This window comes from Salminus brasiliensis, chromosome 3 (assembly GCF_030463535.1).
Source record: "Salminus brasiliensis chromosome 3, fSalBra1.hap2, whole genome shotgun sequence".
NCBI lineage: Eukaryota > Metazoa > Chordata > Actinopteri > Characiformes > Bryconidae > Salminus > Salminus brasiliensis.
In genome coordinates this window covers 22758105-22774462 of record NC_132880.1, presented here as the reverse complement: position 1 = coordinate 22774462, position 16358 = coordinate 22758105, and the positions used below count along the sequence as shown (strand labels likewise).

The window sequence follows — 16358 nt, the reverse complement described above, 5'->3', positions numbered from 1 at the left end:
TATGTTCATTAAAGCATTAATGCAGAACATTTCTTAAGCATAGTCAGGAAAGCAATGTTAGGTCAGTGGTAGTTTTTTCGACTGGCTTGTGGGAGCGCAGAAAGGTTCTGCTCAGTAGACTACATTTAAAAGAGTCTTTCATGTAAGCATTGGTGGTTCAGTGGTAGAATTCTCGCCTGCCACGCGGGAGACCCGGGTCCGATTCCCGGCCAATGCAGCAGTCGCCAGCTTTTAAAATGTTCTACATCATAGGCTATTTTTCTTACATTCTTATTTTGTCAGACCGTTGGAAGGTCTTCTAATATAAAACAGTTTTGTGAAATCTTCCCTCAGCCTGAACACTATTAGCTTATTGTGTGTCAATAAAAAAAGTTTGTGTTTTCTGTGCGAAACATTCCTGAAGTATGTTCATTAAAGCATTAATGCAGAACATTTCTTAAGCATAGTCAGGAAAGCAATGTTAGGTCAGTGGAAGTTTTTTCGACTGGCTTGTGGGAGAGCAGAAAAGTTTTTGGAGAGCAGTAGACTACATTTCAAATGTGACTTGCATGTAAGCATTGGTGGTTCAGTGGTAGAACTCTTGCATGCCACGCGGGAGACCCGGGTCCGATTCCCGGCCAATGCAGCAGTTGCCAACTTTTAAAATGTTCTACATCATAGGCTATTTTTCTTACATTCTTATTTTGTCAGACCATTGGAAGGTCTTCTAGTATAAAACAGTTTTGTGAAATCTTCCCTCAGCCTGAACACTCTTAGCTGTTTTTGTGTCAATAAAAATGTTTGTGTTTTCAGTGCGAAACATTCCTGAAGTACGTTCATTAAAGTATTAATGCAGAACATTTCTTAAGCATAGTCAGGAAAGCAATATTAGGTCAGTGGAAGTTTTTTCGACTGGCTTGTGGGAGAGCAGAAAGGTTTTTGGAGAGCAGTATACTACATTTAAAAGAGTCTTTCATGTAAGCATTGGTGGTTCAGTGGTGGAATTCTCGCCTGCCACGCGGGAGACCCGGGTCCGATTCCCGGCCAATGCAGCAGTTGCCAGCTTTTAAAATGTTCTACATCATAGGCTATTTTTCTTACATTCTTATTTTGTCAGACCGTTGGAAGGTCTTCTAATATAAAACAGGTTTGTGAAATCTTCCCTCAGCCTGAACACTATTAGCTTATTGTGTGTCAATAAAAAAAGTTTGTGTTTTCAGTGCGAAACATTCCTGAAGTATGTTCATTAAAGCATTAATGCAGAACATTTCTTAAGCATAGTCAGGAAAGCAATGTTAGGTCAGTGGAAGTTTTTTCGACTGGCTTGTGGGAGAGCAGAAAGGTTTTTGGAGAGCAGTAGACTACATTTCAAATGTGAGTTGCATGTAAGCGTTGGTGGTTCAGTGGTAGAATTCTTGCCTGCCATGAGGGAGACCTGGGTCCGATTCCCGGCCAATGCAGCAGTTGCCAGCTTTTAAAATGTTCTACATCATAGGCTATTTTTCTTACATTCTTATTTTGTCAGACCATTGGAAGGTCTTCTACTATAAAACAGTTTTGTGAAATCTTCCCTCAGCCTGAACACTATTAGCTTATTGAGTGTCAGGAAAAAAATGTTGTGTTTTTAGTGCGAAACATTCCTGAAGTATGTTCATTAAAGCATTAATGCAGAACATTTCTTAAGCATAGTCAGGAAAGCAATATTAGGTCAGTGGAAGTTTTTTCGACTGGCTTGTGGGAGAGCAGAAAGGTTTTTGGAGAGCAGTATACTACATTTCAAATGTGACTTGCATGTAAGCATTGGTGGTTCAGTGGTGGAATTCTCGCCTGCCATGCGGAAGACCCGTGTCCGATTCCTGGCCAATGCACCGGTTGCCAGCATTTAAAATGTTCTACATCATAGGTTATTTTTCTTACATTCTTATTTTGTCAGACCATTGGAAGGTCTTCTAGTATAAAACAGTTTTATGAAATCTTCCCTCAGCCTGAACACTCTTAGCTGTTTTTGTGTCAATAAAAATGTTTGTGTTTTCAGTGCGAAACATTCCTGAAGTATGTTCATTAAAGCATTAATGCAGAACATTTCTTAAGCATAGTCAGGAAAGCAATGTTAGGTCAGTGGAAGTTTTTTCGACTGGCTTGTGGGAGAGCAGAAAGGTATTTGGAGAGCAGTATACTACATTTCAAATGTGAATTGCATGTAAGCATTGGTGGTTCAGTGGTAGAATTCTCGCCTGCCACGAGGGAGACCCGGTTCCGATTCCCGGCCAATGCACTGGTTGCCAGCTTTTAAAATGTTCTACATCATAGGCTATTTTTCTTACATTCTTATTTTGTCAGACCATTGGAAGGTCTTCTAGTATAAAACAGTTTTGTGAAATCTTCCCTCAGCCTGAACACTCTTAGCTGTTTTTGTGTCAATAAAAATGTTTGTGTTTTCAGTGCGAAACATTCCTGAAGTATGTTCATTAAAGCATTAATGCAGAACATTTCTTAAGCATAGTCAGGAAAGCAATGTTAGGTCAGTGGTAGTTTTTTCGACTGGCTTGTGGGAGCGCAGAAAGGTTCTGCTCAGTAGACTACATTTAAAAGAGTCTTTCATGTAAGCATTGGTGGTTCAGTGGTAGAATTCTCGCCTGCCACGCGGGAGACCCGGGTCCGATTCCCGGCCAATGCAGCAGTCGCCAGCTTTTAAAATGTTCTACATCATAGGCTATTTTTCTTACATTCTTATTTTGTCAGACCGTTGGAAGGTCTTCTAATATAAAACAGTTTTGTGAAATCTTCCCTCAGCCTGAACACTATTAGCTTATTGTGTGTCAATAAAAAAAGTTTGTGTTTTCTGTGCGAAACATTCCTGAAGTATGTTCATTAAAGCATTAATGCAGAACATTTCTTAAGCATAGTCAGGAAAGCAATGTTAGGTCAGTGGAAGTTTTTTCGACTGGCTTGTGGGAGAGCAGAAAAGTTTTTGGAGAGCAGTAGACTACATTTCAAATGTGACTTGCATGTAAGCATTGGTGGTTCAGTGGTAGAACTCTTGCATGCCACGCGGGAGACCCGGGTCCGATTCCCGGCCAATGCAGCAGTTGCCAACTTTTAAAATGTTCTACATCATAGGCTATTTTTCTTACATTCTTATTTTGTCAGACCATTGGAAGGTCTTCTAGTATAAAACAGTTTTGTGAAATCTTCCCTCAGCCTGAACACTCTTAGCTGTTTTTGTGTCAATAAAAATGTTTGTGTTTTCAGTGCGAAACATTCCTGAAGTACGTTCATTAAAGTATTAATGCAGAACATTTCTTAAGCATAGTCAGGAAAGCAATATTAGGTCAGTGGAAGTTTTTTCGACTGGCTTGTGGGAGAGCAGAAAGGTTTTTGGAGAGCAGTATACTACATTTAAAAGAGTCTTTCATGTAAGCATTGGTGGTTCAGTGGTGGAATTCTCGCCTGCCACGCGGGAGACCCGGGTCCGATTCCCGGCCAATGCAGCAGTTGCCAGCTTTTAAAATGTTCTACATCATAGGCTATTTTTCTTACATTCTTATTTTGTCAGACCGTTGGAAGGTCTTCTAATATAAAACAGGTTTGTGAAATCTTCCCTCAGCCTGAACACTATTAGCTTATTGTGTGTCAATAAAAAAAGTTTGTGTTTTCAGTGCGAAACATTCCTGAAGTATGTTCATTAAAGCATTAATGCAGAACATTTCTTAAGCATAGTCAGGAAAGCAATGTTAGGTCAGTGGAAGTTTTTTCGACTGGCTTGTGGGAGAGCAGAAAGGTTTTTGGAGAGCAGTAGACTACATTTCAAATGTGAGTTGCATGTAAGCGTTGGTGGTTCAGTGGTAGAATTCTTGCCTGCCATGAGGGAGACCTGGGTCCGATTCCCGGCCAATGCAGCAGTTGCCAGCTTTTAAAATGTTCTACATCATAGGCTATTTTTCTTACATTCTTATTTTGTCAGACCATTGGAAGGTCTTCTACTATAAAACAGTTTTGTGAAATCTTCCCTCAGCCTGAACACTATTAGCTTATTGAGTGTCAGGAAAAAAATGTTGTGTTTTTAGTGCGAAACATTCCTGAAGTATGTTCATTAAAGCATTAATGCAGAACATTTCTTAAGCATAGTCAGGAAAGCAATATTAGGTCAGTGGAAGTTTTTTCGACTGGCTTGTGGGAGAGCAGAAAGGTTTTTGGAGAGCAGTATACTACATTTCAAATGTGACTTGCATGTAAGCATTGGTGGTTCAGTGGTGGAATTCTCGCCTGCCATGCGGAAGACCCGTGTCCGATTCCTGGCCAATGCACCGGTTGCCAGCATTTAAAATGTTCTACATCATAGGTTATTTTTCTTACATTCTTATTTTGTCAGACCATTGGAAGGTCTTCTAGTATAAAACAGTTTTATGAAATCTTCCCTCAGCCTGAACACTCTTAGCTGTTTTTGTGTCAATAAAAATGTTTGTGTTTTCAGTGCGAAACATTCCTGAAGTATGTTCATTAAAGCATTAATGCAGAACATTTCTTAAGCATAGTCAGGAAAGCAATGTTAGGTCAGTGGAAGTTTTTTCGACTGGCTTGTGGGAGAGCAGAAAGGTATTTGGAGAGCAGTATACTACATTTCAAATGTGAATTGCATGTAAGCATTGGTGGTTCAGTGGTAGAATTCTCGCCTGCCACGAGGGAGACCCGGTTCCGATTCCCGGCCAATGCACTGGTTGCCAGCTTTTAAAATGTTCTACATCATAGGCTATTTTTCTTACATTCTTATTTTGTCAGACCATTGGAAGGTCTTCTAGTATAAAACAGTTTTGTGAAATCTTCCCTCAGCCTGAACACTCTTAGCTGTTTTTGTGTCAATAAAAATGTTTGTGTTTTCAGTGCGAAACATTCCTGAAGTATGTTCATTAAAGCATAAATGCATAACATTTCTTAAGCATAGTCAGGAAAGCAATGTTAGGTCAGTGGTAGTTTTTTCGACTGTCTTGTGGGAGAGCAGAAAGGTTCTGCTCAGTAGACTACATTTAAAAATTTTTTTCATGTAAGCATTGGTGGTTCAGTGGTAGAATTCTCGCCCGTCACGCAGGAGACCCGGGTCTGTTTCCCGGCCAATGCAGCAGTTGCCAGCTTTTAAAATGTTCTACATCATAGGCTATTTTTCTTACATTCTTATTTTGTCAGACCGTTGGAAGGTCTTCTAATATAAAACAGTTTTGTGAAATCTTCCCTCAGCCTGAACACTATTAGCTTATTGTGTGTCAATAAAAAAAGTTTGTGTTTTCAGTGCGAAACATTCCTGAAGTATGTTCATTAAAGCATTAATGCAGAACATTTCTTAAGCATAGTCAGGAAAGCAATGTTAGGTCAGTGGAAGTTTTTTCGACTGGCTTGTGGGAGAGCAGAAAGGTTTTTGGAGAGCAGTAGACTACATTTCAAATGTGAGTTGCATGTAAGCGTTGGTGGTTCAGTGGTAGAATTCTTTCCTGCCACGCGGGAGACCTGGGTCCCATTCCTGGCCAATGCAGCAGTTGCCAGCTTTTGAAATGTTCTACATCATAGGCTATTTTTCTTACATTCTTATTTTGTCAGACCATTGGAAGGTCTTCTAGTATAAAACTGTTTTGTGAAATCTTCCCTCAGCCTGAACACTCTTAGCTGTTTTTGTGACAATAAAAATGTTTGTGTTTTCAGTGCGAAACATTCCTGAAGTATGTTCATTAAAGCATTAATGCAGAACATTTCTTTAGCATAGTCAGGAAAGCAATGTTAGGTCAGTGGAAGTTTTTTCGACTGGCTTGTGGGAGAGCAGAAAGGTTTTTGGAGAGCAGTATACTAGATTTCAAATATGACTTGCATGTAAGCATTGGTGGTTCAGTGGTAGAATTCTCGCCTGCCACGCGGGAGACCTGGGTCCGATTCCCGGCCAATGCACTGATTGCCAGCTTTTAAAATGTTCTACATCATAGGCTATTTTTCTAACATTCTTATTTTGTCAGACCATTGGAAGGTCTTCTAGTATAAAACAGTTTTGTGAAATCTTCCCTCAGCCTGAACACTCTTAGCTGTTTTTGTGTCAATAAAAATGTTTGTGTTTTCAGTGCGAAACATTCCTGAAGTATGTTCATGAAAGCATTAATGCAGAACATTTCTTAAGCATAGTCAGGAAAGCAATGTTAGGTCAGTGGTAGTTTTTTCGACTGGCTTGTGGGAGAGCAGAAAGGTTCTGCTCAGTAGACTACATTTAAAAGAGTCTTTCATGTAAGCATTGGTGGTTCAGTGGTAGAATTCTCGCCTGCCACGCGGGAGACCCGGGTCAGATTCCCGGCCAATGCACTGGTTGCTAGCTCTTAAAATGTTCTACATCATAGGCTATTTTTCTTACATTCTTATTTTGTCAGACCAATGGAAGGTCTTCTAGTATAAAACAGTTTTGTGAAATCTTCCCTCAGCCTGAACACTCTTAGCTGTTTTTGTGTCAATAAAAATGTTTGTGTTTTCAGTGCGAAACATTCTTGAAGTATGTTCATTAAAGCATTAATGCAGAACATTTCTTAAGCATAGTCAGGAAAGCAATGTTAGGTCAGTGGAAGTTTTTTCGACTGGCTTGTGGGAGAGCAGAAAGGTTTTCGGAGAGCAATAGATTACATTTAAAAGTGTCTTTCACGTAAGCGTTGGTGGTTCAGTGGTCGAATTCTCGCCTGCCGTGCGGGGGACCTGGGTCCGATTTCCGGCCAATGCAGCGCTTGCCAGCTTTTAAAATGTGCTACATCATAGGCTATTTTTCTTACATTCTTATTTTGCCAGACCATTGGATGGTCTTCTAATATAAAACAGTTTTGTGAAATCTTCCCTCAGCCTGAACACTATTAGCTTATTTTGTGTCAATAAAAAACAGTTTGTGTTTTCAGTGCGAAACATTCCTGAAGTATGTTCATTAAAGCATTAATGCAGAACATTTCTTAAGCATAGTCAGGAAAGCAATGTTAGGTCAGTGGAAGTTTTTTCGACTGGCTTGTGGGAGAGCAGAAAGGTTTTTGGAGAGCAGTAGACTACATTTCAAATGTGACTTTCATGTAAGCATTGGTGGTTCAGTGGTAGAATTCTCGCCTGCCACGCGGGAGACCAGGGTCCGATTCCCGGCCAATGCAGCAGTTGCCAGCTTTTAAAATGTTCTACATCATAGGCTATTTTTCTTACATTCTTATTTTGTCAGACCATTGGAAGGTCTTCTAGTATAAAACAGTTTTGTGAAATCTTCCCTCAGCCTGAACACTATTAGCTTATTGAGTGTCAGGAAAAAAATGTTGTGTTTTCAGTGCGAAACATTCCTGAAGTATGTTCATTAAAGCATTAATGCATAACATTTCTTAAGCATAGTCAGGAAAGCAATGTTAGGTCAGTGGTAGTTTTTTCGACTGGCTTGTGGGAGAGCAGAAAGGTTCTGCTCAGTAGACTACATTTAAAAGAGTGTTTCATGTAAGCATTGGTGGTTCAGTGGTAGAATTCTTCCCTGCCACGCGGGAGACAGGGGTCAGATTCCCGGCCAATGCAGCAGTTGCCAGCTTTTAAAATGTTCTACATCATAGGCTATTTTTCTTACATTCTTATTTTGTCAGACCGTTGGAAGGTCTTCTAATATAAAACAGTTTTGTGAAATCTTCCCTCAGCCTGAACACTATTAGCTTATTGAGTGTCAGGAAAAAAATGTTGTGTTTTCAGTGCGAAACATTCCTGAAGTATGTTCATTAAAGCATTAATGCAGAACATTTCTTAAGCATAGTCAGGAAAGCAATGTTAGGTCAGTGGAAGTTTTTTCGACTGGCTTGTGGGAGAGCAGAAAGGTTTTTGGAGAGCAGTAGACTACATTTCAAATGTGAGTTGCATGTAAGCGTTGGTGGTTCAGTGGTAGAATTCTTTCCTGCCACGCGGGAGACCTGGGTCCCATTCCTGGCCAATGCAGCAGTTGCCAGCTTTTGAAATGTTCTACATCATAGGCTATTTTTCTTACATTCTTATTTTGTCAGACCATTGGAAGGTCTTCTAGTATAAAACTGTTTTGTGAAATCTTCCCTCAGCCTGAACACTCTTAGCTGTTTTTGTGACAATAAAAATGTTTGTGTTTTCAGTGCGAAACATTCCTGAAGTATGTTCATTAAAGCATTAATGCAGAACATTTCTTTAGCATAGTCAGGAAAGCAATGTTAGGTCAGTGGAAGTTTTTTCGACTGGCTTGTGGGAGAGCAGAAAGGTTTTTGGAGAGCAGTATACTAGATTTCAAATATGACTTGCATGTAAGCATTGGTGGTTCAGTGGTAGAATTCTCGCCTGCCACGCGGGAGACCTGGGTCCGATTCCCGGCCAATGCACTGATTGCCAGCTTTTAAAATGTTCTACATCATAGGCTATTTTTCTAACATTCTTATTTTGTCAGACCATTGGAAGGTCTTCTAGTATAAAACAGTTTTGTGAAATCTTCCCTCAGCCTGAACACTCTTAGCTGTTTTTGTGTCAATAAAAATGTTTGTGTTTTCAGTGCGAAACATTCCTGAAGTATGTTCATGAAAGCATTAATGCAGAACATTTCTTAAGCATAGTCAGGAAAGCAATGTTAGGTCAGTGGTAGTTTTTTCGACTGGCTTGTGGGAGAGCAGAAAGGTTCTGCTCAGTAGACTACATTTAAAAGAGTCTTTCATGTAAGCATTGGTGGTTCAGTGGTAGAATTCTCGCCTGCCACGCGGGAGACCCGGGTCAGATTCCCGGCCAATGCACTGGTTGCTAGCTCTTAAAATGTTCTACATCATAGGCTATTTTTCTTACATTCTTATTTTGTCAGACCAATGGAAGGTCTTCTAGTATAAAACAGTTTTGTGAAATCTTCCCTCAGCCTGAACACTCTTAGCTGTTTTTGTGTCAATAAAAATGTTTGTGTTTTCAGTGCGAAACATTCTTGAAGTATGTTCATTAAAGCATTAATGCAGAACATTTCTTAAGCATAGTCAGGAAAGCAATGTTAGGTCAGTGGAAGTTTTTTCGACTGGCTTGTGGGAGAGCAGAAAGGTTTTCGGAGAGCAATAGATTACATTTAAAAGTGTCTTTCACGTAAGCGTTGGTGGTTCAGTGGTCGAATTCTCGCCTGCCGTGCGGGGGACCTGGGTCCGATTTCCGGCCAATGCAGCGCTTGCCAGCTTTTAAAATGTGCTACATCATAGGCTATTTTTCTTACATTCTTATTTTGCCAGACCATTGGATGGTCTTCTAATATAAAACAGTTTTGTGAAATCTTCCCTCAGCCTGAACACTATTAGCTTATTTTGTGTCAATAAAAAACAGTTTGTGTTTTCAGTGCGAAACATTCCTGAAGTATGTTCATTAAAGCATTAATGCAGAACATTTCTTAAGCATAGTCAGGAAAGCAATGTTAGGTCAGTGGAAGTTTTTTCGACTGGCTTGTGGGAGAGCAGAAAGGTTTTTGGAGAGCAGTAGACTACATTTCAAATGTGACTTTCATGTAAGCATTGGTGGTTCAGTGGTAGAATTCTCGCCTGCCACGCGGGAGACCAGGGTCCGATTCCCGGCCAATGCAGCAGTTGCCAGCTTTTAAAATGTTCTACATCATAGGCTATTTTTCTTACATTCTTATTTTGTCAGACCATTGGAAGGTCTTCTAGTATAAAACAGTTTTGTGAAATCTTCCCTCAGCCTGAACACTATTAGCTTATTGAGTGTCAGGAAAAAAATGTTGTGTTTTCAGTGCGAAACATTCCTGAAGTATGTTCATTAAAGCATTAATGCATAACATTTCTTAAGCATAGTCAGGAAAGCAATGTTAGGTCAGTGGTAGTTTTTTCGACTGGCTTGTGGGAGAGCAGAAAGGTTCTGCTCAGTAGACTACATTTAAAAGAGTGTTTCATGTAAGCATTGGTGGTTCAGTGGTAGAATTCTTCCCTGCCACGCGGGAGACAGGGGTCAGATTCCCGGCCAATGCAGCAGTTGCCAGCTTTTAAAATGTTCTACATCATAGGCTATTTTTCTTACATTCTTATTTTGTCAGACCGTTGGAAGGTCTTCTAATATAAAACAGTTTTGTGAAATCTTCCCTCAGCCTGAACACTATTAGCTTATTGAGTGTCAGGAAAAAAATGTTGTGTTTTCAGTGCGAAACATTCCTGAAGTATGTTCATTAAAGCATTAATGCAGAACATTTCTTAAGCATAGTCAGGAAAGCAATGTTAGGTCAGTGGAAGTTTTTTCGACTGGCTTGTGGGAGAGCAGAAAGGTTTTTGGAGAGCAGTAGACTACATTTCAAATGTGACTTGCATGTAAGCGTTGGTGGTTCAGTGGTAGAATTCTCACCTGCCATGCGGGAGACCCAGGTCCGATTCCCAGCCAATGCAGCGGTTGCCAGCTTTTAGAAAGTTCTACATCATAGGCTATTTTTCTTACATTCTTATTTTGTCAGACCATTGGAAGGTCTTCTAGTATAAAACAGTTTTGTGAAATCTTCCCTCAGCCTGAACACTCTTAGCTGTTTTTGTGTCAATAAAAATGTTTGTGTTTTCAGTGCGAAACATTCTTGAAGTATGTTCATTAAAGCATTAATGAAGAACATTTCTTAAGCATAGTCAGGAAAGCAATGTTAGGTCAGTGGTAGTTTTTTCGACTGGCTTGTGGGAGAGCAAAAAGGTTTTCGGAGAGCAATAGACTACATTTAAAAGAGCCTTTCACGTAAGCATTGGTGGTTCAGTGGTAGAATTCTCACCTGCCACGCGGGAGACCCGGGTCTGATTCCCGGCCAATGCAGTGATTGCCAGCTTTTAAAATGTTCTACATCATAGGTTATTTTTCTTACATTCTTATTTTGTCAGACCATTGGAAGGTCTTCTAGTATAAAACTGTTTTGTGAAATCTTCCCTCAGCCTGAACACTCTTAGCTGTTTTTGTGACAATAAAAATGTTTGTGTTTTCAGTGCGAAACATTCCTGAAGTATGTTCATTAAAGCATTAATGCAGAACATTTCTTTAGCATAGTCAGGAAAGCAATGTTAGGTCAGTGGAAGTTTTTTCGACTGGCTTGTGGGAGAGCAGAAAGGTTTTTGGATAGCAGTATACTAGATTTCAAATATGACTTGCATGTAAGCATTGGTGGTTCAGTGGTAGAATTCTCACCTGCCACGCGGGAGACCCGTGTCCGATTCCCGGCCAATGCACTGGTTGCCACCTTTTAAAATGTTCTACATCATAGGCTATTTTTCTTACATTCTTATTTTGTCAGACCATTGGAAGGTCTTCTAGTATAAAACAGTTTTGTGAAATCTTCCCTCAGCCTGAACACTCTTAGCTGTTTTTGTGTCAATAAAAATGTTTGTGTTTTCAGTGCGAAACATTCCTGAAGTATGTTCATTAAAGCATTAATGCAGAACATTTCTTAAGCATAGTCAGGAAAGCAATGTTAGGTCAGTGGTAGTTTTTTCGACTGGCTTGTGGGAGAGCAGAAAGGTTTTCGGAGAGCAATAGACTACATTTAAAAGTGTCTTTCACGTAAGCAATGGTGGTTCAGTGGTAGAAATCTCGCCTGCCACGCGGGAGACCGGGGTCAGATTCGCGGCCAATGCAGCAGTTCCCAGCCGTAAGCATTGGTGGTTCAGTGGTAGAATTCTCGCCTGCCACTGCGGAGACCCGGGTCCGATTCCCGGCCAATGCACTGGTTGCCAGCTCTTAAAATGTTCTACATCATAGGCTATTTTTCTTACATTCTTATTTTGTCAGACCATTGGAAGGTCTTCTAGTATAAAACAGTTTTGTGAAATCTTCCCTCAGCCTGAACACTCTTAGCTGTTTTTGTGTCAATAAAAATGTTTGTGTTTTCAGTGCGAAACATTCCTGAAGTATGTTCATGAAAGCATTAATGCAGAACATTTCTTAAGCATAGTCAGGAAAGCAATGTTAGGTCAGTGGAAGTTTTTTCGACTGGCTTGTGGGAGAGCAGAAAGGTTTTCGGAGAGCAATAGATTACATTTAAAAGTGTCTTTCACGTAAGCGTTGGTGGTTCAGTGGTCGAATTCTCGCCTGCCGTGCGGGGGACCTGGGTCCGATTCCCGGCCAATGCAGCGCTTGCCAGCTTTTAAAATGTTCTACATCATAGGCTATTTTTCTTACATTCTTATTTTGCCAGACCATTGGAAGGTCTTCTAATATAAAACAGTTTTGTGAAATCTTCCCTCAGCCTGAACACTCTTAGCTGTTTTTGTGTCAATAAAAATGTTTGTGTTTTCAGTGCGAAACATTCCTGAAGTATGTTCATTAAAGCATTAATGCAGAACATTTCTTAAGCATAGTCAGGAAAGCAATGTTAGGTCAGTGGAAGTTTTTTCGACTGGCTTGTGGGAGAGCAGAAAGGTTTTTGGAGAGCAGTAGACTACATTTCAAATTTGACTTTCATGTAAGCATTGGTGGTTCAGTGGTAGAATTCTCGCCTGCCACGCGGGAGACCGGGGTCTGATTCCCGGCCAATGCAGCAGTTGCCAGCTTTTAAAATGTTCTACATCATAGGCTATTTTTCTTACATTCTTATTTTGTCAGACCGTTGGAAGGTCTTCTAATATAAAACATTTTTGTGAAATCTTCCCTCAGCCTGAACACTCTTAGCTGTTTTTGTGTCAATAAAACTGTTTGTGTTTTCAGTGCGAAACATTCCTGAAGTATGTTCATTAAAGTATTATTGCAGAACATTTCTTAAGCATAGTCAGGAAAGCAATGTTAGGTCAGTGGTAGTTTTTTCGACTGGCTTGTGGGAGAGCAGAAAGGTTTTCGGAGAGCAATAGACTACATTTAAAAATGTATTTTGCGTAAGCATTGGTGGTTCAGTGGTAGAGTTCTTGCCTGCCATGCGGGAGACCTTGGTCGGATTCCCGGCCAATGCAGCGGTTGCCAGCTTTTAAAATGTTCTACATCATAGGCTATTTTTCTTACATTCTTATTTTGTCAGACCGTTGGAAGGTCTTCTAATATAAAACAGTTTTGTGAAATCTTCCCTCAGCCTGAACACTATTAGCTTATTGTGTGTCAATAAAAAAAGTTTGTGTTTTCAGTGCGAAACATTCCTGAAGTATGTTCATTAAAGCATTAATGCAGAACATTTCTTAAGCATAGTCAGGAAAGCAATGTTAGGTCAGTAGAAGTTTTTTCGACTGGCTTGTGGGAGAGCAGAAAAGTTTTTGGAGAGCAGTAGACTACATTTCAAATGTGACTTGCATGTAAGCATTGGTGGTTCAGTGGTAGAATTCTTGCATGCCACGCGGGAGACCCGGGTCCGATTCCCGGCCAATGCAGCAGTTGCCAACTTTTAAAATGTTCTACATCATAGGCTATTTTTCTTACATTCTTATTTTGTCAGACCATTGGAAGGTCTTCTAGTATAAAACAGTTTTGTGAAATCTTCCCTCAGCCTGAACACTCTTAGCTGTTTTTGTGTCAATAAAAATGTTTGTGTTTTCAGTGCGAAACATTCCTGAAGTACGTTCATTAAAGTATTAATGCAGAACATTTCTTAAGCATAGTCAGGAAAGCAATATTAGGTCAGTGGAAGTTTTTTCGACTGGCTTGTGGGAGAGCAGAAAGGTTTTTGGAGAGCAGTATACTACATTTAAAAGAGTCTTTCATGTAAGCATTGGTGGTTCAGTGGTGGAATTCTCGCCTGCCACGCGGGAGACCCGGGTCCGATTCCCGGCCAATGCAGCAGTTGCCAGCTTTTAAAATGTTCTACATCATAGGCTATTTTTCTTACATTCTTATTTTGTCAGACCGTTGGAAGGTCTTCTAATATAAAACAGGTTTGTGAAATCTTCCCTCAGCCTGAACACTATTAGCTTATTGTGTGTCAATAAAAAAAGTTTGTGTTTTCAGTGCGAAACATTCCTGAAGTATGTTCATTAAAGCATTAATGCAGAACATTTCTTAAGCATAGTCAGGAACGCAATGTTAGGTCAGTGGAAGTTTTTTCGACTGGCTTGTGGGAGAGCAGAAAGGTTTTTGGAGAGCAGTATACTACATTTCAAATGTGACTTGCAAGTAAGCATTGGTGGTTCAGTGGTAGAATTCTAGCCTGCCACGCGGGAGACCCGGGTCCGATTCCTGGCCGATGCATTGGTTGCCAGCTTTTAAAATGTTCTACATCATAGGCTATTTTTCTTACATTCTTATTTTGTCAGACCATTGGAAGGTCTTCTAGTATAAAACAGTTTTGTGAAATCTTCCCTCAGCCTGAACACTCTTAGCTGTTTTTGTGTCAATAAAAATGTTTGTGTTTTCAGTGCGAAACATTCCTGAAGTATGTTCATTAAAGCATTAATGCAGAACATTTCTTAAGCATAGTCAGGAAAGCAATGTTAGGTCAGTGGTAGTTTTTTCGACTGGCTTGTGGGAGCGCAGAAAGGTTCTGCTCAGTAGACTACATTTAAAAGAGTCTTTCATGTAAGCATTGGTGGTTCAGTGGTAGAATTCTCGCCTGCCACGCGGGAGACCCGGGTCCGATTCCCGGCCAATGCAGCAGTCGCCAGCTTTTAAAATGTTCTACATCATAGGCTATTTTTCTTACATTCTTATTTTGTCAGACCGTTGGAAGGTCTTCTAATATAAAACAGTTTTGTGAAATCTTCCCTCAGCCTGAACACTATTAGCTTATTGTGTGTCAATAAAAAAAGTTTGTGTTTTCAGTGCGAAACATTCCTGAAGTATGTTCATTAAAGCATTAATGCAGAACATTTCTTAAGCATAGTCAGGAAAGCAATGTTAGGTCAGTGGAAGTTTTTTCGACTGGCTTGTGGGAGAGCAGAAAAGTTTTTGGAGAGCAGTAGACTACATTTCAAATGTGACTTGCATGTAAGCATTGGTGGTTCAGTGGTAGAACTCTTGCATGCCACGCGGGAGACCCGGGTCCGATTCCCGGCCAATGCAGCAGTTGCCAACTTTTAAAATGTTCTACATCATAGGCTATTTTTCTTACATTCTTATTTTGTCAGACCATTGGAAGGTCTTCTAGTATAAAACAGTTTTGTGAAATCTTCCCTCAGCCTGAACACTCTTAGCTGTTTTTGTGTCAATAAAAATGTTTGTGTTTTCAGTGCGAAACATTCCTGAAGTACGTTCATTAAAGTATTAATGCAGAACATTTCTTAAGCATAGTCAGGAAAGCAATATTAGGTCAGTGGAAGTTTTTTCGACTGGCTTGTGGGAGAGCAGAAAAGTTTTTGGAGAGCAGTAGACTACATTTCAAAAGTGATTTGCATGTAAGCATTGGTGGTTCAATGGTCGATTTCTCACCTGCCACGCGGGAGACCCGGGTCAGATTCCCGGCCAATGCAGCAGTTGCCAGCTTTTAAAATGTTCTACATCATAGGCTATTTTTCTTACATTCTTATTTTGTCAGACCATTGGAAGGTCTTCTAGTTTAAAACAGTTTTGTGAAATCTTCCCTCAGCCTGAACACTCTTAGCTGTTTTTGTGTCAATAAAAATGTTTGTGTTTTCAGTGCGAAACATTCCTGAAGTATGTTCATTAAAGCATTAATGCAGAACATTTCTTAAGCATAGTCAGGAAAGCAATGTTAGGTCAGTGCTAGATATTTCTACTGACTTGTGGGAGAGCAGAAAGGTTCTGCTCAGTAGACTACATTTAAAAGAGTCTTTCATGTAAGCATTGGTGGTTCAGTGGTAGAATTCTCGCCTGCCATGCGGGAGACCAGGGTCCGATTCCTGGCCAATGCAGCGGTTGCCAGCTTTTAAAACGTTCTACGTCATAGGCTATTTTTCTTACATTCTTATTTTGTCAGACCATTGGAAGGTCTTCTAATATAAAAAAGTTTTGTGAAATCTTCCCTCAGCCTGAACACTATTAGCTTATTGTGTGTCAATAAAAAAATTTTGTGTTTTCAGTGCGAAACATTTCTGAAGTATGTTCATTAAAGCATTAATGCAGAACATTTCTTAAGCATAGTCAGGAAAGCAATATTAGGTAAGTGGAAGTTTTTTCGACTGGCTTGTGGGAGAGCAGAAAGGTTTTTGGAGAGCAGTAGACTACATTTCAAATGTGACTTACATGTAAGCATTCGTGGTTAAGTGATAGAATTCTCGCCTGCCACGAGGGAGACCTGGGTCCGATTCCCGGCCAATGCAGCAGTTGCCAGCTTTTAAAATGTTCTACATCATAGGATATTTTTCTTACATTCTTATTTTGTCAGACCATTGGAAGGTCTTCTAGTATAAAACAGTTTTGTGAAATCTTCCCTCAGCCTGAACACTCTTAGCTGTTTTTGTGTCAATAAAAATGTTTGTGTTTTCAGTGCGAAACATTCCTGAAGTATGTTCATTAAAGCATTAATGCAG

General features: G+C 40.1%; 3 non-coding genes across 3 annotated transcripts; all 3 read left to right on the top strand.

The window, feature by feature from the left end:
* Window positions 1–146: 146 nt before the first annotated feature.
* Window positions 147–217, top strand: trnag-gcc (transfer RNA glycine (anticodon GCC)). Its single transcript has one exon. It is a non-coding gene; the product is annotated as a tRNA-Gly (tRNA).
* A 2368-nt stretch (window positions 218–2585) lies between these two features.
* trnag-gcc (transfer RNA glycine (anticodon GCC)) lies at window positions 2586–2656 on the top strand. Its single transcript has one exon. It is a non-coding gene; the product is annotated as a tRNA-Gly (tRNA).
* Window positions 2657–14452: 11796 nt separating this feature from the next.
* Window positions 14453–14523, top strand: trnag-gcc (transfer RNA glycine (anticodon GCC)). Its single transcript has one exon. It is a non-coding gene; the product is annotated as a tRNA-Gly (tRNA).
* The last annotated feature ends 1835 nt before the right edge of the window (window positions 14524–16358 follow it).